The 26,150-nt window shown below is 42.2% G+C and overlaps 1 pseudogene; it reads right to left on the bottom strand.

Annotated features, from left to right (window-relative positions):
• Window positions 1-19,642, bottom strand: part of LOC147312242 (uncharacterized) — a 54,180-nt pseudogene extending 34,538 nt beyond the window's left edge.
• Between the last annotated feature and the right edge of the window lie 6,508 nt (window positions 19,643-26,150).

Here is a 26,150-nt window from a genome sequence, read left to right on the forward strand (position 1 = left end):
AATGTGGAGCACGAGCCATTCTCAGGACACAAAGACAGTCTTTAGCTTTATAGGTTTATCTTCCAGCTCGTTTGAAGTCAGTGATTTCAGGTCATTGGCATTCAAGCACCGATGAGCAACAGAGATGGTTACTTAGCGTCTCGGGCTGACTGACGGCTTCGATTAAAGTAAATTTTGTGAGTTAACTTTGAGAGGTAGCTATTGATTGATCTTGTTTTTTTCTTTTAAAAAAAGTCTTCATGCGTGTGATTGAAACTGCTCAATCGCTCCTGGTTTCCTGGCCTGAATGTGAGTCATTGTAAGCTCCCCGAGGAGAAATGTGGCGGTTTGAAGCCGAGATCAAGAGGACTCGGCTGAATAAAAATAACACAAAAATACATTTCGCATTGAACACTTTCCAGGCTTTTCAGCACCAATTGATTGTGGTTTAAAAGAATGGACAGACCATTTGAGTTCTTGGTGAGACTACAGTTCAAAGGCAAGTCTGGAAAGATGGGTTCTTCTTTCTCGGGGTTTTTTTTTTGTGGCACTGTTCCCGTATTGGATATGTTGAAACTGTCAGCCACATATGCATACTGCACTCATTCTTGCTGTGGGCGTACACGGCACAAAAAGGACTTTTCACTTCCCTCTAACAAATATAACTCTGTGTGCAAAACAGTGGATACATCATGCCAACTTATAAAAACTAGTTAAGTAGTTAGCGCCTTGCTGGGCCTCATCGTTTATAGAGCAGCAAACCATAAACACAAGCTTTATATATTATTTTCTTATGAAACTATCGTTCTATGGGGTATAATTGTTCCTTTTGCTCAGTTTTGGTCTCCACCAACTCCTGAAGGAAATATTTGGCTCCCAGCAGCTCAATGTTGGCTTTATTCACAAGCCCATTTTCAGCTTCATCTTTTATCTGCCTTTCTTAGCTGGTGGGCTTCACAGTGTGTTTTATCAGAATCATTTGGCATGCCACCAGAAAATATATGAAAGTGGTGAGACCAACGACTCAAGCCAAAAACACCAAAGCAATGATGATATTTCCAGGGTTTATCTTAACTTCACTGTCTGTAAATATCTCTCAAACTTAAAAATGTGGTTTATTGAACAGTTTATGATGCACAAATCATTGTTCGGTGACTTTTCACGTGGACCACAATCGATCAGCAGATTTTTATTAATATTATGAGACGTTTAATAATTTAGGAGTGCTACAAGTGAGCATTAACCTATTTGCATTGTTAAACCACAATAACTCAACGAAAGGACGTGCTTCCACATGTTCAAGATCCAGTCATGTTCACATCCAAGGTGGATGAAATATGTTTTTGCATGTTATTCTACGACTTTTGAAAACAGAAACATCAAAAGGTTTTAAAAAGTTAAAAAAACATGTTCTCTATCGCTGATATTTAAGCTGCAGGTTGGTTATTTAAAAAAAAGCATAGTTCATGCCATTAGAAGAGCTGCAGCCTTTATCGAAAAATGTGGGTGTTTGTAATTATGAGAAATAAAAATCAAATCTGATAACAACACTAACACTATCAAAAGTTAACAGACTATTTGTTCCTTGCGAACGCTGCAGACACGTTGATTTTTTAAAGAAAAGAGTTGACGAGGCGGCGACTCCCTAAGCCTGTTTTCCACGGCTCCCTCGCGTGCTGCAAAGCAGCGTCTGAGCAGAGAGGTGGAGCTGCGTTATGAGAAGATAATGTGAGGAGATTGAGCAATCCAGTGAGCATGACACCGCCTCTGGCTGTACTTCTTGATTACCAACCGTTTGTTGCTTCTGTAACCTCAGCGGGGCCCTTCGCCATGGAAACTCCTCATCACTCACTTCCCACCGCGCCTCATTATAGAGCCACCGCCGCGAGCACTGGTCCAGGATCAGCTCACCTGAGCCTTGGCACTTCAAAACTCACACTTTGCCAGTTATTAAAGCTGATCGGAGATGGAACTACAGAGGAAGTGGCAATTGAATGCGAGCCTCTGCGCCCGAAGGTGCGACTCTTCCTGGTTTGACGATGTTGTTGGCTCACCTCGGCGGCTGGATCATCTCGGATCATGTAACCATGAGTTAACATATGTTAAGCAGGCTGCTGTGACTTCTTTATCAGACCTGGATCTACAGATGCTGCCGCGATCAGCTGGAAGTTTGACTTACAGGGGAGATAAAACAAATCTGTGGTTCTCATGAATTAAATTCAAAAAGATTTCACTAAAAACGACTTTATAACTTTTAAAGGACTGGGTAGCATGAAGTCTTTGCCTGGGGCACATTGCTCAACTTTTAGCATTCAGCTTGTAAAATAATCATACAGTTCAGATAATGTTTTAATAATTACATAAGTGCAAAAGTATCAAGTAGCTGAAATGGATTTTCTGCTTTTTCCTGATCTTGGTGGCCTTTTGCTGCATATTAACTCGAGTCCTTTATTATATTGCACATTTAAGCACAGCAGACATTGGGATAAACTATTGATTAGAACAATTTGCGAATGAACCAATTAAAAATGGTTTAAAGCAATTAAAAGACAATCAAACAAATAAAACAATTAAGCGAACATCATGTTTGATGACTTAGAGAAGTGATTAACAGCCAGTTTTGAAATTGGGCCTAATCTGCTAATGAAAACTGGGAATGATGTGCTTTTCCTGGAGATGTGGATGCTTTGCAATATTTGTTCAATGTAAAAATGCCCTAAACAAACTTTCCATCAACAGGCCTGCATTATTTAAAACACCCTGTGGCCACAAGCTGCTGAAATCGGTCCTGTAAGTTTTCTCAAAGTGGATACAGTGCAAGAGCCAAGATCTTGCCCTGCTATAAGATTGTTTTTTTACCTAAACAACATGTGTGAACACTGCTGAATGGAGTCATATGAGAATTAGTAATTACACAAGGCTCTTTGAGGCAGGAGGAGTGGTGCTGAGGGGGTTGTCAGGCAGGATTTTGAAGGTGATGCAAAGGAAGAAAAAAAGTTGGCTCCTCTGCCTCGCTGTTGTTTGGATGAGCCACGATAGCCTGCAGGCACAGGCAGACAGGAGGCTGAGGACGAAACACATGCAACCCGCTCTCATTCCCATCGTGTCAAATGCTGCCATTTTGTCAAAGCCTCTGGCGTCTCTGAGATACGCACAATGTGTCCTTTGGCGTTAGTGCTGTGACGCGCTGGCTGCGGCAATATCGATCGCCAAAAGCGACGCTCGTGTTTCAAAGAGAGCCGGAAAGTTCACGTAAGGAGGCTTGACAGCTGATGTCCCATAGAAGCTTCGTTTTCACACATAATTTTGCTTTGCTGCATTTCCGAGCTGTTTGCTTGGCAGTGTTAGAGTTTGGGTTAAAACAGTCCACTCATGACATGCCGTTAAAAACCAACAGTGTTCATTTCAAACGACGACTTCTGGGGCTGAAAAACTAAGCTAAGCTAAGGCAAAATGCAAAAGCAGTTCCTCTTGTAGTCACTTGGCAAAAAATGTCAAGACTCATGTTTAAATGTTCAACCTGAAGCAGAAGAAACAAAAGTGTTAGCTGTGTTTTTGAAGCACAAGTACAGGTTTGGCTTCTAGCCCCCTCAGTACGACTGCACACAGACTAAATCGTTCTCGAACTCACCTGCTAAACCCTGAAAAGAGCCTGAATCAGTCCACAGGTGCAGCAGTCTGCCAGGCTTAACCTCTGCTGACCTGGAAAGCTCGATCACGTTGGTGCTCTCGAATCCTTTTTAATGCAGTTATCGCTCAAATAATGTGGGTTGCTCTGCATTATTTGTGCTAACAGCTCGTCTAAGAAGGTAAATGAAGAGATATAGACATGTGCACTGTGTCCAGTCAGTGGATGCAGCATGCTAACTAGGCTTCCTGATATTAGCAGAGAAATTAGTAGCTCACTTTTTTGTCCCAATGTGGTCAGCTGCTTCAAAGTGCACTCATCCAATGAGATGATTGGGGAAGGAGACAATATCTTTTATCAAATCTGTGGTAGACAGGTACAGCCAAGGCACAGCTTCAGCCTCAAGCGCACCTCCAAACTGCAATATAAAATCCTCTGTTGACTTTTGTGCTAGCAGCCATCATAAGCAACACATTTTGATTCCCGTAAGCAGCACTGTGTCTGACAACAGAACTCATACATACATGAGCACAAACTGAATCTCAAGTTGTAATTTGCATTTGCATTACACTTTTTCATTTTGAGCTTTATCTGAAACGGCACCGCTTAACTATTCCCATGACACCGTGGCTCTGTGACTGTACTAATGTTAGGAATGTTAATTTTGGTGATCATTAAATTATCTTAAGGTACTTACCCAACATCGAATATAAAGGAAAAACTAAAGGAAAAATCTGACATAACATACAGATGTTAATCTCTACATGTCTGACAATGTTGGTGCAATCTGTTTGATTCTGTTGGCCCACACGTTCAGGAGCAGTTAGGGTACATACAGACACACATACAGACATACTAAGCAGTGGTGCACAATTCAAACACTAAATAAGAACTGTGCAATAGACATTTAGCTGCTGCATCTCATTAATGAGTATATTTCACTGCTTATTTATGTATGCTATATTTTTTATTCTAATTTCTTACTATGCAAATTTCTGTCGGGGTTCTGCTTCTGGAAACTTTCTACACACTGCCATCATTATAGTAAGAAGAAGACAATAACGTTGCAATAGGAAATAATTTATAGCTTTACATGTGTCGATGCATTAATCATTATCAATTTAGGTTCATTTATATTTGTATTGGACTTATTGTTACTATTTTAGCCTCGAAGATTAGCCACTAATTAGTGCAACGTAATGGAAATTAAAATAAAGATTTTTTTATGTTATTAATATGAACTGATTAGTACTGTTAGTCCAAATAAAATAGAAATTCAGGCTTTTTGTAAATAATTTGAGATAAGGTTGAGCCATGAATAATTCTCAGACGGTCCCTAAAAGTCATTCTTTTCTAGCCTTTTCAAACTATGACAGAGAGGGCGAATAACTGAACGAGCATCTTTTGGTGCATACGCCAGGCTAATTAGATCCCTCGTGCGCTTTAGGAAATATAAGAAAAGCGAACCTGCATTGCAACACTGCATGTATACAAAAGCGGTCAAAAAAATCCATTACTGCCACATTAATGTGTGTGATTACGCCCCCCCACCCTGTTTAAAGTTGTTTCAGAGTGTCGTGAATGCGGTATTCAATAAGGTGCTGAAATGCATTTATGCTCGCGATAATTTCCAATTAGTTACAATTAGAGGCTTCAGTGTATGGCACAGTTTATTCAGCTGAATGTTTTGCTGAGGTTGCCCCGTCTGTCTCTCGGGGAGCCTGCGGTTCCTGCTCAAGTAAACTGGTGTGCCCTCGCAAGCATATTCCCATTTTCTGCTTCACTGAACTGGTGGTCCCCAATAATCATTTAGTCAGGCAGGGTGCGGAGTGTTTTCATTCCCCCCCTCATCCTTCCTCTATTTTCTTCATCCCACACAGTCGGCTTGGATTCCCCGAGCCCAGCAGAGTAGAATTAATGCGTATAGTTTGTTGGCCTCCCTTTTTTCATGCACCTTGAAAGAGAGTAAAGTAGAATCGCCTCAAGAAAAGGTGGTTTAAATTCACACGCCGGTTTTTTAGGCGCTCAATGCTTTCTTCTGTTCTGATTTCTCCTGATTCTGCTGGCAGTTTCTCTCCTGCACCTTATAGAAGGATCACAGTTTTTTGGAGACCGTTCCCTCTCTTCAAAGAGGCTTTCAAATGCAGGAGCCTGGGCAAAGTGCTTTTCCATCATCTCTCCCATGCTCTGTCATGCGGACAGCAGGTTGGAACAGAATGGCTGCTTCGCTTTAATACCGAGAGAAAAGAGTGCGAGAGAGAGAAAGAATGAGGCCCGATGATGGACAAAAAGAGCGAGAAAGGGAGCGACGGGCAAAGTAAAGCCTTGCTGTGATGCTGGCGCTCAGTCAGGTGCTTCTAACTCGCTCCCATCTTAAGCAAGAGATGAAAAAATGGACAGAAGTTATCTATAATAACCAAAACTGGAAGGGGCTGAAACAACAACAACCAAAGAAAACCCAGTGAGATACTGTAGAGGCAGGGGAAAGAAAAGATAAGCTTCCTTGCTTGTCCTTTGCACCATGTCCTTTAAGACAGCAGCATATTTCCTCTTCAAAGATAAGGATTTGATTATCCAGGACAAGCTCTTCTTAAGCTTTGTCCTCTTAGTTCCACAGGCGGGAAAGACATCACAGATGAAACAATATGCTGCGGATATGAATCAAATGGGAATGTTACACGCTGAAATAGCAAAATGGCTGTGTTTACAGAGGTCTATGAAGAACAAAGGCAGAGGCTTACAATGATGGACGCAAATCCTGAGTCTCGGTAACTACCAGCTTCGGCTTCCATTCTGAGCACGCCTGACAAGAACTTTGATCTCTCACATCCAGTCACCTGGCTCTGTTCCACCAGCCGGGATAAGTCTAGACAGATAACGCACACACAACTTTGTTCTCTGAATTTCAACTGTTTACACTGAAGAGCGGATTCTTTCTCTCACAGAGCTCTGCCTCCTACATGCAGGATCACAGATGAAAATATAGGGTAACGCCGATACTTTCCTCAGCCTTTGCACAACAGTCTCCTTAAAAATGACGCAGCTTTCCCTCAAGGTTAAAGAATAATGAAAGGTGGCTTTTGCATTTGAGATTTCTTCTGTGTTTTATCTGATCTGTTGCACAATTCAGAGATTGTGGCACGAAAATATTTGCATTCATACTGATGCTGAGGACCCACCAAAATACTCGGCTTGACTGCGGATTTCCAAGTCTATAATGCAGAGTAAAGCATCTAGGCATTGAACCACCAACCTTCAAATCAGTGGATGACCTGCTCTACTGAATAATAGTGGGTTGCAAAGTGGTCCAAACACTCGAGCTACTGTAATTCTACTGCTTCACCAGCACCAGTGTTCCAGTCAAACCCAGTGAACTCAGTAGGTAATTACAGTGCACTCCCCAGTAATGCAAAGTGTCTATTATTTAGACACTTCTGAAAAAATAGACACAAATGCCATTAATCACATGGCATCAAGCTAAGCAGACTAATGATAAGCTAGCTGCTGATGTCTCCAAACTATAGGCTGATTGTGTAAGTGCAAACATGTTGAATGATGCCACTTCATTCTGTGGGGTGGTAAGCGTCTCCTCCATTGTCTTGGTTAATCCCCCGTAACCTGGAGACATGCCAAGGACTCCTTGGTAACCAACAGAAAAAACTCTATTTTCTGACCGGGTGCTGTGTGGTTGCTTGCTCTGGCTAAGGTGTCAGGTAAGTGCTAGAAAACTGAAGGGCGTGCATGAAAACACCTTCAAGCATCATACGTGTGATCTAAACCACCTTCACACCCTCCACCTGTGAACACGTCTCTCTTCATGGCTGCAACATTTAAGCACTCGGGAATCCAGAAGTTCTGTAGACCATTAAATACTGCTGGTGTCATACGTTAAGGACAAGACGGCATTTGGCTGCAGTGCCCGATGCACCCGGTACTTTTCAGTCCCACATTGAACCATCGAGCAAAAGTGAAAGTAAAAAGCAAAAGAAGACCGAGCAAAACAAAGTGAACAACAGTCTGCTGGCTTACACATGTCTGGGTTACTCCATCATCACCACTCTGGGCTTCTAATGCATATTTTGTATCGCTTTCAAAGAGGACCATTATCTCTAGGCGTACAATATTGCCACGGCTGGCGCATCAAGGCTCAGCCGCCAAAGGACACCTTGTGTGTAATCTGGAGATCCTGGCAGCATCTGACAGACCCGTGGCATCTGACTCCCTGGGATGAGAATGTGTTGAAATAGCCTGCAAAGATCTCCACGTATACTGTTTAATTGTGAACACAGGCAGTGTTGTCACACAAAAGAAATGCTCGTGCTGAATAGAAATCACTCACGATGTGGAAAAAAAAAAAGCACTTGAGTTACTTTATTGGCCAAACACTTATAAGAATGTCTTACAATTTTTTTCCTCTTTTTTTGGTGAGTGATCAAGGTTTGAGGGTTTAATAAAGAGGGAAATGGAATAAAAGAAATAATAAAATAAAGCCTAAAGTGCCACTTGAACCACCAGCGGGTTGCTTCTTCAAAACCTGTACCTTCTCTCTGTGCCTCTCTCTCTCGCCCCCTCAACGAGCTCTCGTGTGCAGCATCTAAATGTAAAATGTCAGAAGTAATCGAGAGAGAGATTTGAGCTGCAGTTCTGAAATTAGGTGAGGCTAAATTGCAGTCAAGGCTGTGTATTAGTTCAAAGTGTGATTCTCTTGGCCTTTGCGAACGAGAATCTTCCAGGTCACGTGTGCCCTCAAAGCGTAAAGCGCCTGATTCCCTTTTTATCGCCAACGCTTCAATCCGAGAGAGAGCGATGAAGCCATTATTGAGCCCTCTGATCTGAGGCTCGATACGGTGTCCCCGGCTGTATAAGCTAGCCTGAAATATTGCAGGTTGCTCCTTGTCCTTTGGAGAACATTAAGCCACAGTGATGGCACAATACATTTTGCAGAGTGGTGGCCGGTCACAGCTTCTAATTCTGGGGTTTGTTTTTAAAAGGAAACCTGCCATTATTCAAACAGGAAACCCAAGTGAGAAATTGTCTCTTTTCAGATTCTCCCATCCTGTCAAGGTGCCCTTCTGTAACTCCCTCACTCTCAACCTTTTCAGTCCAGCTCTTCAGGAGCCGTCGCTAGATGCGTTGTGAGGGCAGTGCTTTGAGTGCACTGGCTTAAAAGACGGCATCTTTCTTTCTTTACCCCACTTCTGTCACAAGTGAGCGAGCTACAAAGCATCCGTGACCTGAGCTAATGTTTAAGAAATCCTTGTTAAATCATGACAAAATGTTTTACCCGTGTAACGATCAAAAGCCCGCTAAAAGCCCCTCTCATCAAATGAATCCAAATGAGGGAGATGTATGAGTAGTGATAAAATGAAAAGAAGAATTAGAACCAGTCCTGCACCTTTGAATCACTCCTTCAGTTGTAGCATCAGACGTCTTTTAGGTTTGTAAGATCCAAGGGTTTTTTTATCTCCCTTTGACTGTCACTGATGCCAACTAAAGGGAATGAGGGATTCACCCAATTAATTTACTGAAGCCCGCAATAAAAAACGCTGAAAAGCAAGCATCCAAGCGGACGGCCTCGCAATTCAATTAATTAAGTGGAGTGCGTATTCCACCAAAGAGGAAACACAGTGCAGTTAGAAGATGATGTCATGGTGCTAATAGAGAGTCGGAGGCTTTTGTTAGCGCTGCGGACGCATGTGTGACTTACGAGTTGTTCCGTTAGTTTGGATTTTATAAGCAAACTTTGGGTTGATGAAGCTGCGATAAATTGTGGCCGCAGTGTGGCGTTTGTGCGTACGTGTTTGTGTGTGTTGTTCAATTTACGTCCTTGTGTGATTGGAAGATATTAAAGTTTTATATTACTGGATAACAGACTCAATGAATCCTTGTAGTAGGAATGTTGGTACACGTCCTCTTTGTGACTCTTGGGGAAATAGTGAGAGTTCATTAAAGCAGCTACAGGGATTTCAAGAGGATGACTTCCTGTGCGTACTGTTGGGTTTAATCACAAACAGTGAAATGGCTTCTGTTCAGCTGAAGATATTTTGATTAAAGGCTCGTGCTCCCTGCCTCAAGCAATCCAGTTTCTTGGAGGAATCTGTAATTCCCAAATCATCCGCAGGTGAGTAAAACATGATACTACCTAAAAAATAAATAAAGAGGGAGAGAATGATTGAATCACGCTGCTTTAGAGGAGTCTCCTGTGAAGTTTTGCATTGAAAAATGTCCTCTTTTGTCACACATACCAGCTATTTTAAAAGGTATATATTAGACTTTTTGTGCCTTCATTGCATACAAGGTAAGAGACGACAAGAGGCTGTAATTTTTTCGACGCCTGTTTTCATTTGTATTTTCAATTTCACTATTAAAGAAGTGAAATTCAAAGAAGGTTGAAGGTTGCAGTGATTTCTTTGTCCAGTATAGCTGGCAGAGATAGAAAAGCTGGTGTGCTGATAAAAGTAAAACGAAACTCGTTACACTGATAAATGAGACACATATATGTGCATGTCTTTCATCTTTTCCACATTGACTTCATATGGTGTTCCTGATATTCTAAAGTGATTCATCGTATCAACAATTATAAAGTAGCAGCCAACGAAACTTCAAATAAGAAACTCTGCATGAGGTCGACAGCCTCACTGATACCTGCTGATAACAGCTGCAGATGTGACAATGCAGGAAACCAGGAGATGTTTAAAGAGCAGTCTGCAAAGAGAACACTTAATTGCATGATAAGCAGCATCCATGAATGACCCAACCAGGAGGTGATCATTAGTCATAAGGAAGGTGTGACTGGCAGAGCCGGAAATAATATTCACCATCAGCAGTGAAGTGAGGAGAATTGAATATAAAACACATTCACAGCTTCTTGCAGCTGAAACACTTTTGTTTTTAATCATGAATGATGAGGAGGACTGCTTATGCTTATGAGAGTCTGGGCTGCATAAAATGTGCACTATTTGAGCTGCTTCAGCTCACCCACAGTTACTGCAAGTCACTTTGGAGCCCACCTCCAGCCTCGGACTCGATCAGTCACTCTGTTGGTATTAATGTCTGAGGTTTTGTCTGTGAAGGTTCTCAGTCATCCAGGTCATCGTAGTCAAAGGAGCTTGCAAAGAAAAGCGTCTGGACTTCTTTAAGTTGCTTGAAGACGTTTCACCTCTCATCCGAGAAGCTCTTCTTCATTAACATTGTGGTGTATTCTGTACAGTGCAGCGAGGAATGCTCAGACCTCTACATTGGAGAGACCAAACAGCCACTTCACAAGCGCATGGCACAACACAGAAGAGCCACCTCCACAGGACAAGACTCAGCAGTCCATCTGCATCTTAAGGATAAAGGTCACTCTTTCGAGGATGCCAATGTTCACATTTTGGACAGAGAGGACAGATGGTTTGAAAGAGGAGTGAAAGAAGCATCTATGTCCACTGTGAGCGACCATCTTTGAACAGAGGCGGGGTTTACGACACCAACTCTCTGCCATCTATAATCCAGTTTTGAGATCCCTTCCCAGACGCCTTAACGCCCACTCACATCCTGGGCCATCTGACCTCAGGAATTCGCATGATAAGGTGGGGCCAGGTTTCACAATGAACTCACCCGAAACTCTGGCTGATTGGGACCCACACCCAGTTTCACACCTTGGCTCAGGCGATTAGAGGATCATCAGGGGGTCCTTTGGTCCCTCTGTGGGGGGTCACTCTCACTAGGTTTATATCTGGGACTCTCCACCATTTGACCTTAGAACTGAAGAAGCTTCTCGGATGAAGGTGAAACGTCTTCAAGCAACTTAAAGAAGTCCAGACGCTTTTCTTTGCAAGCTCCTTTGACGTCTGAGGTTTTGCTGCTTTTCCTTGTGGAAGTGTGGGGAGGTGCCAGAACAGGGCAATGCAGGCAAGCATTAATTACTGCAGAAGGAAGAAACAGTCTTGGTGACAGCAGTGCGACATTTACATACTTTCTCCTGCTCGGTGACATAATCTTCTAAAATGGTTCGTGCCCTCGTTTGCTTAAGTCGGCGACTTGCAAATCACAATAAGAACTGCAGCACTCGTGCAGGGTCACTTAGGCATTTCTTGTTGATGATCTGATACGAGCATCCAATTTAAGAACAGTGGATGTACGCGCCACGCTGATTATGTCATGTTCTGTGCTGAGGAAAATGCCTGTGAGCCAAGAGTTCCTCATTCACGGTTATCAAAGGAAACACCTTGTCTTACTGCAAGCTGCAGCGTGCACGTACAGATTACCTTCACAGCCTGCATCTCTCAAAGCAAATCAACAGAACAGTGAAATAAGGAGAGATAAAGAGACAAAGTCACATTTTCTCTCTCGGTTAGAAGCAAAGTGTTGGTAAAAGCCCAGGAAATAATCAATTACATTCCACTGCCGCGTTTGCCCAATTCAAGTCGGCATCAAAGGCGGGTTGGGCTGAAGAAGATGAATTTGAACAAGAGCTTTGATTTTCGCATGATTTTTGCCGTTTTCGGAGCGCTTCTTAAAGAGCAACTTTGTTTACGTCGTCACGAGCTTCCCTCTCCCTTCAGCCATGTTATGTGCTCATTCTATCAAACACTGCCTAAACTGTCAACTGAAATTTCATACCGTCAGACTCCGACAGCTTTAAACTCCCCACCGTGCATCCTGGCCCAAATCTCAGTTACTCAGTATATTATTTAGAAACAGTGGAAGGAAGATCACCTGATGAACTTCTGCCCATCATAATTCATCATCCATTCACAACCAATCTCTCTTTCATGGTCTGCCTGTGAAACAGAGTCTGACCTGCAGCACGTTATTTTTCTAGCTTTACAAAAAACATATTATTCCTCAAACACCGGTGGTAAAGTCATCCCCTCTCTGCTGTGATACTGCTAGAGACTGTTTTCCATAGTCTGAAGGAAACTGTAATTTCTCTAAGAATATAGCAAGTGCTCTGCTGCCTCCCACTACTTGTCACAAACTGCTGTATTGATTTTTGCACGCTGCAAAACTACAGTAACTCTCCCGATCTACAAGAATAACATCACATCTTTGCCTGGAGTGTTGTGTTCTAAAGATGCCAACATGTTATGTTCCCAGTGTTTAGAGAGAGTCAAAGCTGCAACCAGCTTTTTGAGAAAGTGGAGGCGAAACGAATAACACCGAAAAAGTCAGAGTGTCTTCGGTTCTGCTAAATTAGTCAGACGTGCATTAAATGCACTCTGATAATCAGACTGAAGTATCATTGTTTTGCCCTAACCGCCCTGTACTTAATGATGTCTTTATCTTGCCAACGTAATTTTCAATTGACACGCAAGCTGCGCAGCAACTGCTTAAAGCAGTCGCAACAACTTTCTCGTTATGAGTGAAGAAATACGACGTTTACCAGTTTTAAAGACAACTCAAAGCGTTTGACTTAAAACGTGTCAGTCTCAGGTCATGGGAGCTGAAGTAAAGCAGATCATGAGGTTGTGAAAATCCAGGGTGGTGTGTGGGCATATCCAGAAACCCTTAACTGACTTAATTTAAAATGTTTATATAACCATGATCCTTTATTTTAACCGCACTATTTATGCTGCTGTTTCCAAGTATGGGGGCATAAAACTTTGCTGTATGTAACTGTTGCCCAGAAAGACCCGTGTAAACATATTCTCATTTGACCTATCAGTGGAACAACAATGCAACTTTAAAAAAAAAAGAATAAAACTTTTTGTGCCTTTTGTAAACTTTGGTAAGTTTTCATGCTAAAGCTTGGTTAGAGTATGGGATCAATTAGGCCCCAGTCACACGGACCTAGAGACCAATAACTAGGAAAGAAATATGTATTAGTTGCTGTGGTCACCTGTAGTTTCCAGATAAAACACCAACTTTTCTCCAAAAACTCATCAGCTAAACATTAAGCAGCAGTAAAAACTGTGAAAGTACGATCACCTGCAAAGTAAAAGTTGTGCATTAGCGCTGCAGCCAACACATTTCAAAAGGCGCATCGCTTATTGTGAAGGCAAACAGTCTCTGTTTCCAGTTTGTATCACACTTTTCACTCTTCCAGTACTGCTTTTTGTGCAAATTATGGGAGACGGCAGCGATCACAAGGAGGTTTTTGGTGCAGCACAGTCTAGCACACAAACACAGGATGCACAGCGAATAGCAGTAAGACCCCAGCACAGAACAAAGCAGGTACGATATTAGGTCAGACTGAGTGCAAAGGAAGAAACTGGGTTGCAAAGTGGCTTGCAGGCGCAATCAAATGTATGAAGGCAAAAGTATTTTAAAGAGCGTACCCTTTGGAACTGGATGTGTAGAAGGATAATAGTTGAGTTAAGAATTATACAGACAGCAGCTGTTATTTCCACAGATGTTTGCAATCTAAACATAAATATACGTATTTGAGCGCAGTTACTGAAATGACAGATGATTACATTGTTGAAGAAAGACTTTTTTAAAGGGTTTGAGGGCTCTTATGTTTTTTTATCTGGTCAAGTTTAAGTTTCAGTGTCATTAATTGCACATATGATTCAGGATGGAGACGTCATCACCTGGAAGTGCCAGTGAACATACAGTGAGTATGGTTCTCCATGTTTACAAGCATCTTTCAGGAAACAGGGCTGCTACACGCAGCTTCATCTTATGTGATGTGATGATGGCAGACAGATTATTTAGTTGCTTGAGCGTTTTTTGAATATAGGCTGGACTGCAAAGTGAACATCAACATCTCCACTTGCCTTTCCTTTCATACATCAGTGGCATACTAATCAGAGCTTGGTCTCAGATCTGCAAATCACTGCCGGCATCTCAAAGTTTGCAGAATGATTTTGTTGAGTGGTAATGAAATGGTCATTGAGGCTGGATGTAAGACCAGGCTAATTATGCATGTATGTGTCAAAAAATGAAACATGACTCGATGAGGAGAAAAGTAATGATGGCTTTTAGTTTTGACTCAGAGTGGGGGTTTTGTTTTTTGTGTCTTCCTATTGCATGAAAAATCGAAGACAAGCTGAGAGACATAAAATTTCAGGCAGAGGGAGGGAAAAGGGATGCGGGGGTGTATTGTAAACAACTCCTACCCTCGGCACTGCATGTGGTGGTTCACAAGAAAAAACCTCATCACATTCACAGATGGCTGCACAATCCAAGGCAAATGTCAGAAGGACTCGCATGACAGCTAGAGCACCTGTGGAAAAGAACAGCGCAGCGAGCACGATGGATTTACAGATGGTTGTATGTGCGGGGAGATGATGGAAAGCCCATCACAAATGTCTCTGTATCATCTTATTTTCAGGGACATTAAATCAAACAATTTGAAGCAGCCGCAGATGATGCGCTCCCATTTGGTCAGGATGTTTATGTTTGTTGTAATAAAGTATAAACAGATCCAAAACAAGCATTTGCCTCTTTGAGATTAATTCAGAAATCAAACTGTGCCAGAAAATACTCGACATAGGCAGAGGAATAATGAGATCTGGTTATATAAAAATTAGCTTACAGTGCACTCAGATGAACAAACTATAAAATAAAAAATGGAAATGCAAGCAGCAACATTCATATTCCCAAGATTTCTACTAAAGGTCACTTCCAACTAAATATAAATTAGCAACGATTTCCTCTTCCATTTTTCCCTCTGATTATTTCACAGTTTTCTCCCTTGGGATGATTTGAATGACAAAGCTCTGCAGAGCTTTGAGGCTAAAGGCATAAGAGTTCTCACAAAGCAGCATTCTCCCCCATCCCATTCCCATCCAATACATATGCTAATACTTCAAGTCACAGTTGGTCGAATAACTTACAGTATAAAACATTTTACTGTTAAATTTATTCCAACTGGCAGTTCAAAAATGTATCCGGACACCACCGATGGGCGAAATAGAACAAGTATCCTAGAAAGTCGTCCTGCTTTTGAAGCTTGAGCCCCTCCGGGGAAGCAGGCGGGGATCAAAAATGGGCTTTAAAAAAAGAAATAAAATCAACTACCTTAGACTGACTTAGATAACATAATGTAGTGTTTTGCAGGGAGACTTTGAGACTGTCTTCTGTAGAACTGCTGAACAGAATACAAAGAATAAAATAAAAAAAACAGCACGCAATCACAATATACAGAAAAGTTCAATAAAAAGCATGAAATAAGAAGAAAATCTACTTTATACTTTCTGACTGTTGTGTTGAGCTATAGGGGAATGAGGCTGATGGTATTTTGTACCAAGGTGTCATTTTCATGGTGGCATTTCATAAAGTCCCTCCTACGTCTGCTCTCCAGATAAGGAAAATATTATGTCTGTGCACATCTACAAGCAGCTGGGCTGTCCTTGTGGCCCAGTTTAGAGCCAAAACACCCAGTAAGTTGACCTCAGTCAGCAGACAGAGGTCACTGTACTTCTAACAGCTCCACAGAGGCTAACCTGGTCAAATTTGACCGTAGAACTGAAGAAACTTCTCAGATGAGACGTGAAACATCTTCAAGCAACTTGAAGAAGTCCAGACGCCTTTCTTTCCAAGCTCTTTGAATACAGTGGAACACTATCAGTCGTGGATTGGTCTCCCCAGAGCCCGGACCTCAACGTTACTGAAGCAGCGTGGGATCATCCTGACAGAGCAAAGTGCAACCGACATCCAAAGACGAGCTTTCAACGTCCTTCAAGAAGCCTGAGAACTGCTCCTGAGGACTTAAAGAAACGACCATAAAGCTTGACTAAGAGAACTCCGACTGTGTTGAAGGTAGTCATACCAAATATTGATTTGAAGCTTGGTGTAATTGTATCCTCTGTTTATGCCTTATTTACTGTATTTTCATGTCTGTTTCAATAAATTGTTGCATCAATTTCCATTTTCTAAGCAAACTATAAAGAAACGAGTCATAGTTTGAATTGTTTGCACAGTAACTGTATTCTTTGCTCTTTCCTGCTTTGTTGCGACACATGCCGCTGCTCTCAGAAACATATTTAATGCAATGGAAAATTTTGAAACAAGAAAACGTTTCACTCATTTGTTTTTCAGATAAACAGCAACATAACGGTCCTTGTTCATTTTAAACACGTTACACGCACAGATAAAAGCTTGTTCTTCTAATGTTTCATCAGTGCACGAGCCTCACGCTTTTGTCTTTGTGCGTCATCAAGCACCTCTCCCTGTTTCAGACAGATAAAACCACTTAAAATAATAAGTTATTAATGTGTACGTGTACTTTGAACATAGACTAACAATAAAAAATAAAGATGCCCAGAGGATGCGAGAAGTGATTTCTAATTGAAAACATTAACATATCAAAGTGTTTAAACACCTCTGGCATAATGATGTTGATATACGGTATTATAGGTTAACAGGCAGACACGATTGTATCCAGGCTGAGCTGTGAATGCGATGTTCAAAGAATTGGATAATGTGCACTTAAAAAGGCTTTGATGATGATACAAATAAATAAATAAAGCTTTCTGTTCCAACCTTGTTTATTTGCTTTTGTTTTCATTCAGCATCTGTTTCCACAACTGCTAAAGAAAAGGCGATGGTGCACTGCTGTGGAGCTTTCTGCCCGGCTTGCTGATTATCATATTTACTTTAAAAGAGGTTTGCTACATTTGGCTTTTTTAAAAGAGTAATCCAATTATGACACATGCTGTGGGTGTGCTTGTGAAACTTTGTATGTGCTGCGATGAATCCTCGTCTGTATTGCACAAGGGAAGAGAGGCGCGATCCCCCTACAGACCCTGAGAGCAACGGATCAACACACAATCAACATGGGTACAAGTGTTACTACTCATTTCCCTTTACATTCATACTACACACTCCCTACTATGGATGGGTACCGGTATCCGGTGCCATTCTGACATAAACGGCAGTAACCAGACCGAAAAGCAGCGCACATTTTGGTGCTTTATTTTTCCTGAGATGTCATACACTTCGGATTCCAGCCAATCATTTTACCTTTGCAAGCGTAGTAGGCGGGCCCAGGTACGAACGTTCTTTTAGAGCAGAGCTACAGATTAAAAATGCCCAAGGCGAAGCGGTCAAAGTCTGGCTGTACTTCACAGCAAAATATGCAAACTCAGCAGCAACAAGTGCTTTAAGCTGATACTGTGATACTGTCAAAGGAGGTAACTCCTCGAATCTGATGAAACACCTGGCGACGCATAGCATTTTGTTAAAAGCCGAGAAATGCGCCGTATTTGATAGCTTGCTGCGAGACCTCACACCGAGCACATCTACTGCGGGTGTGGTGCCTGTTATCGGACCGGAGTTAGCAACATCCCCCAAGAACACGAAGAGGAGAGTCCTGGCCCCTAGCCCTGCCAGTGTAGCAGAAATGATGAGGATGATGATGGCAGCAGCCGTTCTTCTCTGCGTGAGGAGCTTAATGTTGTTCGTGTGTAATTTACGTTGAGTAGGCTAACCACGTTATTACATTAATGCATGTAAGGTGAACTAGCAAACACCATCATAGCTACATGCGGCTGTCTTCTTGTTTGATGGCAGATACTCCCTTCACCCTGGCCAAAAAGGCTAAAATGACCAAAGAAAAAGTGGAAAACAGTTAAACATGAGAGGTTTTTGGACAAAGTTTGTGTTTTTTCCATTGTTTAAGCACTGCTTCCAGCCAAGAGTGATGCCATATATGCCCCATAGCTGCAGAAAAGGCTAACATTGTTATCTTTTTACAAAAAACAGCTGAACATGAGAGGTTTTTGGACCAATTTTGTGTTCTCCATTCTTTAAGCACCGTTTGAGCACCGGCACCGTTTCAAAAGTACCGGTTTAGTACTGGTATCGGATAAAACCTAATCAATACCCATCGCTACTCCCTACAGCAACACACTCAAACAAAAACCCCAACAACACAACAACACGGCATCAACAAGTCATGCCACGAAATATAAGGAACAGAAAAGCACAACCCGGAAAGGAATCAAATTTCTGATCCACAGCAGCAGCAGCAGCAGCATCAGCCTGCCCTGAGGGTGTTACAATAATCTGGATCAAATTGAGGAGATCGGACCAGCCGTGCGAGATGAGGCTGCATCAGTTCAAACATATGGACCTGGTGCAGGCTGACAGACTGGAGTCCTAATTATACAAGCATCTCATAGAGACTGGGCTGCTCTCTGCAAGGAAAAACAGCCAATTAAAAATCAGCAGACAGAGCAAAGGGCCATTTTTATTTATTTATGTGTTTGTTTGTTTGTTTGTTTATTAATGCATGAAGGCATTAAAATATAACTGCAATCTCAGACAAATATTAACTAGAGACCATCTACTCATGGGCTCGCACTGGCTGTGATGCCAGCGAGTGTTAGACCACACCCACACCATGTGAAAATATTACACACACACTTTATGTGTGTGTGTGTGTGTGTGTGTGTGTGTGTGTGTGTGTGTGTGTGTGTGTGTGTGTGTGTGTGTGTGTGTGTTAGGAGGTGGGTAATGTGCCCACTGACTGTCTGACCTGCTTCCAGTGTCCTGTACTCAGAGCTCGCAGGGTTACTGGACCGTCGTAGAACTGAACTTGTCAGGCTTCCTGATTGTATCTGGAATATTTGCAGAGCTGTCTTATCCACAAACACACAGACGGAGCGACAGTCACATCTGCCAGAGGTCTTGAAACCACAATGGGGGTTCTAGCTACATTATGAGGCTTTCTTAACACATCTTGCCGTGATAGCAAACACACACAGAAAGATAAATCTATGATGTGATTTATATAGAATGAACATCCATCAATGCAATTTCTTCCACTTATCCAATTCAGGATTTCCTGGGGGAGGGGGGGGCTTTGGCTACGTGGAGTTAAACAGTCTGTGTGGATGGCAGTAAAGGAACTACTGGCTGAATTACCACAAGCGGATCAAACATAGATGACACCTTTCCTTTTTAGTAACTTTGTGAATACTAGCGGGACTTGGGTTAGTTACCTGCAGACTGGACAGGAAGTCCTATTGTTTTCCTCAGACGACAGCTGATGAGTTCACAGCTATAGTCCGTACTGCTGTTCGTCATCTCCTTATGCTCCTCTTTTCCCTCCCTCAGCTGCTCACAAGCACATGGATTCCCCTGCTGGAGCCTAGTTGTCATGGAGGCCTCTTCCTGCTACAAGAAGGTTTTTCCTCACCAGATCTTGTTCATAGGGAATTAATGGATCCATGGTTCTCTCGGTATAAAGTTCATATCTATGATATGCACTACAATGATTTAGTATTGCTCTCTTACAATATTGGGGGATGAAAAGAATGATTTAACAGAGCTCAGGTATCCTTACCCACACGCATGTGTCACCAGAAACTCTAAATCCTCCTCTTCCATCATGCAACTTGATAGTGTTTGTCACTCAACCCCTCCAGTCTATTCTACACCCATCTTTTTCAAACTGCACCAGTTTTATCATTTTGTCTCCTGATTACATCACTATGACATCATCACAGTGATTTTGTCAGACTTGACAAAGCTCCTTCAGAGCCGTAGAGGACATTATGTAACTGTTTTCCCAGGCTGAGTTCAAATGAAACGTGGGAAAGGGATATTGATGTTTATTACCAGAGGACTGTCTCCTTAATGTGACATTAAAACTTCCTGCTACCTGTAAGAAGTATTCAAATGGTAATTGACGCCACTCTTTTGAACTACTTTTACCTGGTGTTCTGATCCAAGCGCTGTCATTTTTATCTTTGATCTGCTGCGTTAGGCTCTCATTCCCTCTCCAAGGATTTTCAAGGTTAGTTCACACGCAGCTTCTCGAGAATACACACGATCTTAACAAAGCCAGTTTCACCAGTATTTCAGCCTTAAGCCATTTCAGGTGAGAACTCCCTATCCCGTTCAAAGGCTTTTGGGCTTGTCAGTAATATTGATTGTTTTCTCTCGTTGCGCAGGCTTTGCATTAAATGTTGTGAAATTTGCAGAAGCAGTTATGCACAGAGCAGAGAAACCACCGGGGTAAACTTTGTGAAGATGCTATAGGCTTGAATGAAATAGAAAAAGACATGAATTTTATGAAGCATTGATCGGCTAATTTGTGCCCCTCGTGTGGGAGGGTTCGCTGGATATGTGTTAAATTTAGTTTTTTGTAATTACAGTCTGCTGAATTTTACTAACACTTCACACAGACCAGGGGCAGCATTTAATCCATGTTAAGGTGTTTTCAGATGCCTGCTTCCTTCTTCTGTTCCTTCTGCTTTTTGGCTGCTCCCTTTAGGGCTCACCTGCTTCAATCTCATCCCATCCCTGGCAGGGGCGGAGCCAGAAAAATGTTCTTATGGTGCTATGGAAAACAAATGGGATGGCAAAATCAAAGCCTTTTTAAAATAAGTATCAAATTGTTACATTCTTACATTTACACACAATCCACAGTAATTTTTCATCATTTATTGGGTTAAGCTTCTAGAGTCCAGGGTGGAACTGGCCATTTCTGACTACTTTTATTTTCATCTTCAATTTGTTTGTCACAATAAGATGCCGCACTATTTTTGATTGATTCATTTTTCACATCTCAAAACACTGTAGCTCTCTCTCTCTCTCCCACTTGCTTATTCCCTCCACCGTCACTCCCAAAACTTCCCCCTCATCCTAAACAACCAAATGTCACGTGCTGCCATATAACTTTTTTATTGGTCGACATGGTGATTTTTCCACCAATAGGAAAGGAGTGGCATTTTGTAATTTCTTTTTTTGTGCTGTCCTTGAAAATGCAGTTTTACGGTTTCTTCCTGCACTAAACACGACGACAGCGTTCAGAAAAAAGCATCGCTTATATTTTTTTTTACATAAATCTGGTTTTATTGGCCTATTAACAAAATCTTCAAACTGGCATACAGTTTGAATTTCAAACCTTAAATCGGTCATGTGATTTGGAGGCGCCGACGTGCCCGTTGACCCAGAGGGTTAATAACACTCACCTTCATTCCACCTCCAGAGTGTACCAATCAACCACCAGTGTTAAAATCTAAAACACAGGTGTGCTCTGGCATCATAAGCATCCATTGTTACTGACAACAAGAAATAAAGCCAGTCCACACTATGGGCTGAACCATCTCACTGTAGCATGCTCAAAGTGTTAATGCTGGCTTTTTTTTTTAAACAAACAACGCTGTCACATGCAAAACTAGGGTGGCAAGAGATCATTTCAGGGTGGCACATGGCCCCCACGCCACCCCTGTAGATCCCCCCGATCCCGGGCATCTTCCTCTGTCACATCAATGCTCTGCATGTCCTACTTCATTCATGAATCTTCCTGTCCTCTTTTCCTTCTACCTGGCAGCTCCATCTTCAACATCTTTTGCCGAGTATATCCAGCCTCCCTCCTCTGCACGTCCAAACCATGTCAGCTTCGCCTGACTTTGTCTTTAAACCGTTCAACTGTCATGCTCATTTCTAATCCTCACTTCGCATCTCTTGTTTACCGTCTGTTGCTTTGGATGGTTGAACCCACCTATTTAATTCGCGACCTCTTCCCCCATGTTCACCTTTCCACCTGTCTCCCTGTCATTCACACACACTCACATGTATTCCGTCTTACTGTTCCCGTTGAATTTCATTCCTCTTCTCTCCAGAGCATACCTCCGCCTCTCCACACTCTGTACCACCGGCTCCCTACTCTCACTACAGATCTGCAAACATCAGAGTCCACGGAGACTCCTGCCTGACCTCATCTGTCAGCCTGTCCATCACCAGTGCAAACAAAACAGGACTCAGAGCAGATCCGGTTTTTTCTTTCTTTTTTGTTGTTGTGCCAAACACATTTACTTAACAAAGAGGAGCACTGCTGACTCTTTACAGGGTCATCTTGTTAGTATTTTCTTTTTTTTTCTTGTTTGTATTTTATTATTACATTCATCTGTGTGGTTATACAAAGCCGAAATTGACAGGGAAATCCCGCACCACCCTCCATGACCATGTCCCACAGAGACCTGGTTCGGCAATCCCCAAACCCACCCAGGCTCAGCCCCCCCCCCCCCCCACACACACACACACACACACACACACACATAACAAGGCAAACAAAGTAAGATTCACAAAGACACACATCCATCCATATCAGCCCACCTCCTGCAGATGTGCATCACTGCTACACATCTGCAAATCACTTTGCAACTCACCTCCAACTATTGTGTCTGACCGACAGGCTTGTTGTGCTTCTGCGTCTGCTAGGTTAGGTCTGAGGGACCTACGGTTTGTGGACAGAAAGTGAACATGGACTTACAGAACCTCAAAAAAAGGATGACTACCTGTCCGTGCTGTCTGCAGTCGTCTGTATCTACAACAGACAGCTGTTGTCTGCTCTGTTTTGTGCTGTGGTGTTGCTGCTGCTCTCCCAACCTCTGGCTATTCATGTGTACATACAAAGGGCAGGGAGGTCCCCAAACAGAGCTGCCAAAATAAATTACTACAAATGGAAATAACAAACATCAGAAGAAGGAAAAGATAAGATAAGATAAGATAACCTTTATTAGTCCCACACGTGGGAAATTTGTTTTGTCACAGCAGGAAGTGGACAGTGCAAAAGTTATGACGCAAAAATTAGAATACAATAAGAATAAATACAGTACACAGCTGTACAGAATAGAATAAAATAAAATACTATATACAGTAGAATAAAATAAAATAAATATACAATAAGATAAAAATAGAATACAAATACAAATACTATATACAACTGAGTAAAAATACAACGATGACAGAAAGGATTATTGCACTTAGTGTTATTGCACATGTGTGGATGTGTGTGTTTGATCAGTTAAAGTCTTTATTATGGAGTCTGACAGCAGTGGGGAGGAAAGACCTGCGAAATCTCTCCGTCCCACACCGTGGGTGCCGCAGTCTCCCACTGAAGGAGCTGCTCAGTGCTGTCACAGTCTGCTGCATGGGGTGGGAGACGTTGTCCAACAGGGATGACAGCTTAGCCGCCGTTCTCCTGTCACTCACCACCTCCACTGGGTCCAGAGGGCATCCTAGAACAGAGCTGGCCCTTCGGATCACCCTGTTCAGTCTCTTCCTGTCCCCAGCAGAGATGCTGCCGCCCAGGCATCCCAACTCTTGTTCTGCACACAGATCTTTGATAGTACTTTATTTCTGCTTTTTTGCAGGTAATATGCAGTTTGGTTAAGACATTAGGTTTGTTGTATGTTTTAATTACACTAATGTTTGGTGCTTTGTTTTCTATTCTATCTGTATTATTATCAGCATATGTCTAGGACCTGTGATTTGATGGGTCCTTCATACCAAATTTCCTCTTATGTTACATTTATTAATCATTATGTCATGTTTCGGCTGTGTGGCAGGCAGGAGAGGACCCAAACGCAAACTCACGGGGACAGAACTTGAACTCAAAAGCACAGCTTTAATTGCTGGAAAACTAGAACACAGGCAATACAAAACTAAACTGGGAAAGCTAATCATAAAGTATACCAGGAGACACAGGGAGACTCACACACAGCATGAGGGAGACTACGACACTGACAAAGAGAAACACACGGCTTAAATACACTGGGAAGTAACGAGGGGAATGAGACACAGAAGGAGAGCACAGCTGGGAGAAATCAGGACTGACGAGACAAGCAAAGCAGGATGCATTCACATAAGACACGGACCATCAAAGTAAAACAGGAAGTATCACACAGAGACGCGAACTTGACACAGTGGAGACAGCAACTAAGAAACACAGAGACATAAACCATAAGGCAGAGGTCTAAGAACCAAAATACACAGGGAAATACTCAGCTTGGAACACAAGAGACTAGACTAGAGGGAGTAACAAAAGACCAACCATGAGAACATAATGCACAATGCAGAGGGACAGAAAACAAGAAACTCAAACATGCAAAGACACACAATTACACAGAACAGAGGGGGCACAGAGAGAAATGAAGGGCAAGGGATCAAAACTAGAAGCCATAGAATAAATCACACACAAGTACAATAATACAAAAATCACAAAGAACTAAAAACGCTGGGTCAGGAGACCCAGGACCGTGACACATTATTTCAGCAGTTATTACTTTATCCCTAAAGAAGACCTCAAGAAATGCAAAAAAGGACATTTTTGCATTCCACACCTGCAGTTCCTCTAGTGGCCACTTGAGGCTGGCTCAAATAAAGGGCAAAACATAAATTCCCATGTTAGGCTGGCCAACTGTACAGCATTTAGAAGCATGTGTGCAATATCAGAGGTCAGAGTATCAGAGGTCAACCTGAAGCAGTGAATGACAGTGACTTCCAAGTTCAGAGATTCCTGGAATTGGGCATTACGCCCCACCTGTGCTGACATAAATCACTGAACTGGACCAATCCACCATGTTTTTACTTGGAGCATTTTCATTGATGGTCTGACAAAAACAAACACAAACAAAATCCTTGCTATGGTACAAAGTTTATTAGTTTAACTATTTAGCACTAATTATACAACATGAGTGTGTCTGTTGAAGCTCGCTGGTGTTAGCTGATAGCACTCCATCATGGCACGGCTTTAAAATGCAGTTAAAACCAAAGGACGACACATCAGTACCCCCATCCATCTGAAAATAATCAGCTAATAAAAAGTCTCATTTCTTCCTGTTTTGCGACGTTATCCAAAACACAGAAGCCACATTTTTAAGTGAACTAGTTGCAGACACTAAAGTGGAGAGTACACTCATGAAGAAATGAGAAAATATTCAGAGGCAGACTAACAGATATTTGATGTCGATTTACTAGATTTGTTTTCAACCACAAGCAGCAGCTGGATGCAAAAGGCTGTTTACTTAAACAGCCTTTGTTCTATAAATCAGTCATGAAAAACCATTATTGCATATTTTACCCCAAACAGCTGAACTGTTCTTAGATCTTATTTACAGCGTAGCATTTGCAGCGCATGCTTGGTAGACGACTGCTCACTCTGTCAGCATATGTGTCAATGAATGTGTGTGTGTATATTTGCTGGACTGAGTGGGGGGTGTTTGTGTTTAACCTGAAATTATGGTGGTTACCAATCCTGTGCTGTGGTTATTCCCACTCTGCCACAAAGGCTAGCCAAGCAAAAGGGTTATCTTGCTCTTTTTCAACTTTATCTCCTCAGCCATATTGTGCCTCCAGTCCAATCCCTGCCTTTTAAAGTCTCTGGTCTCACTTTTTCTTCCTTTTCGTGACAGATTGAAAAAAATGAATTACTCTTTGTTCTTCACCTGGGGGAATTCTGAAAAGCAGTCACTCTATTTTCAGCAGGTGACTCTCATTCTGCATGGCCTAGAAGCTGGCACAATGAATACCAAAATCTGACAGTAGACAATAAATTAGAGTAGAGGCAAATGTAAACATAATTAAATGCGTCCTGTGGGCCCCGAAGCCTGGTGCACTCCAGCGTTCATGGACATTAATGCAGCCTGCCTTCTTGATTTGGACTCAAATTGATCATTTTATGCACAAAATGTGTGCTATTAAAGCATACCTAAGGGATGGAGCTGTCGCCGAATGTCCGCCCCGCATTCACATCCAACTGGAGGCAGAATCTTGGAAACCATGACTGCCTTAAAAGGAAGAGGAGGAAGTGGGAGAAAATGAAAGTGGAAGACAGCAAGGCTGTTAATAATTAATTCGGCAGAGTTTTGGTCCTAGG

This window comes from Aulonocara sp. 'chitande type north' Nkhata Bay, linkage group LG15 (genome assembly GCF_057382095.1).
Source record: "Aulonocara sp. 'chitande type north' Nkhata Bay isolate Kocher_YH1m ecotype deep benthic linkage group LG15, A_spYH_male_GT1.1, whole genome shotgun sequence".
NCBI lineage: Eukaryota > Metazoa > Chordata > Actinopteri > Cichliformes > Cichlidae > Aulonocara > Aulonocara sp. 'chitande type north' Nkhata Bay.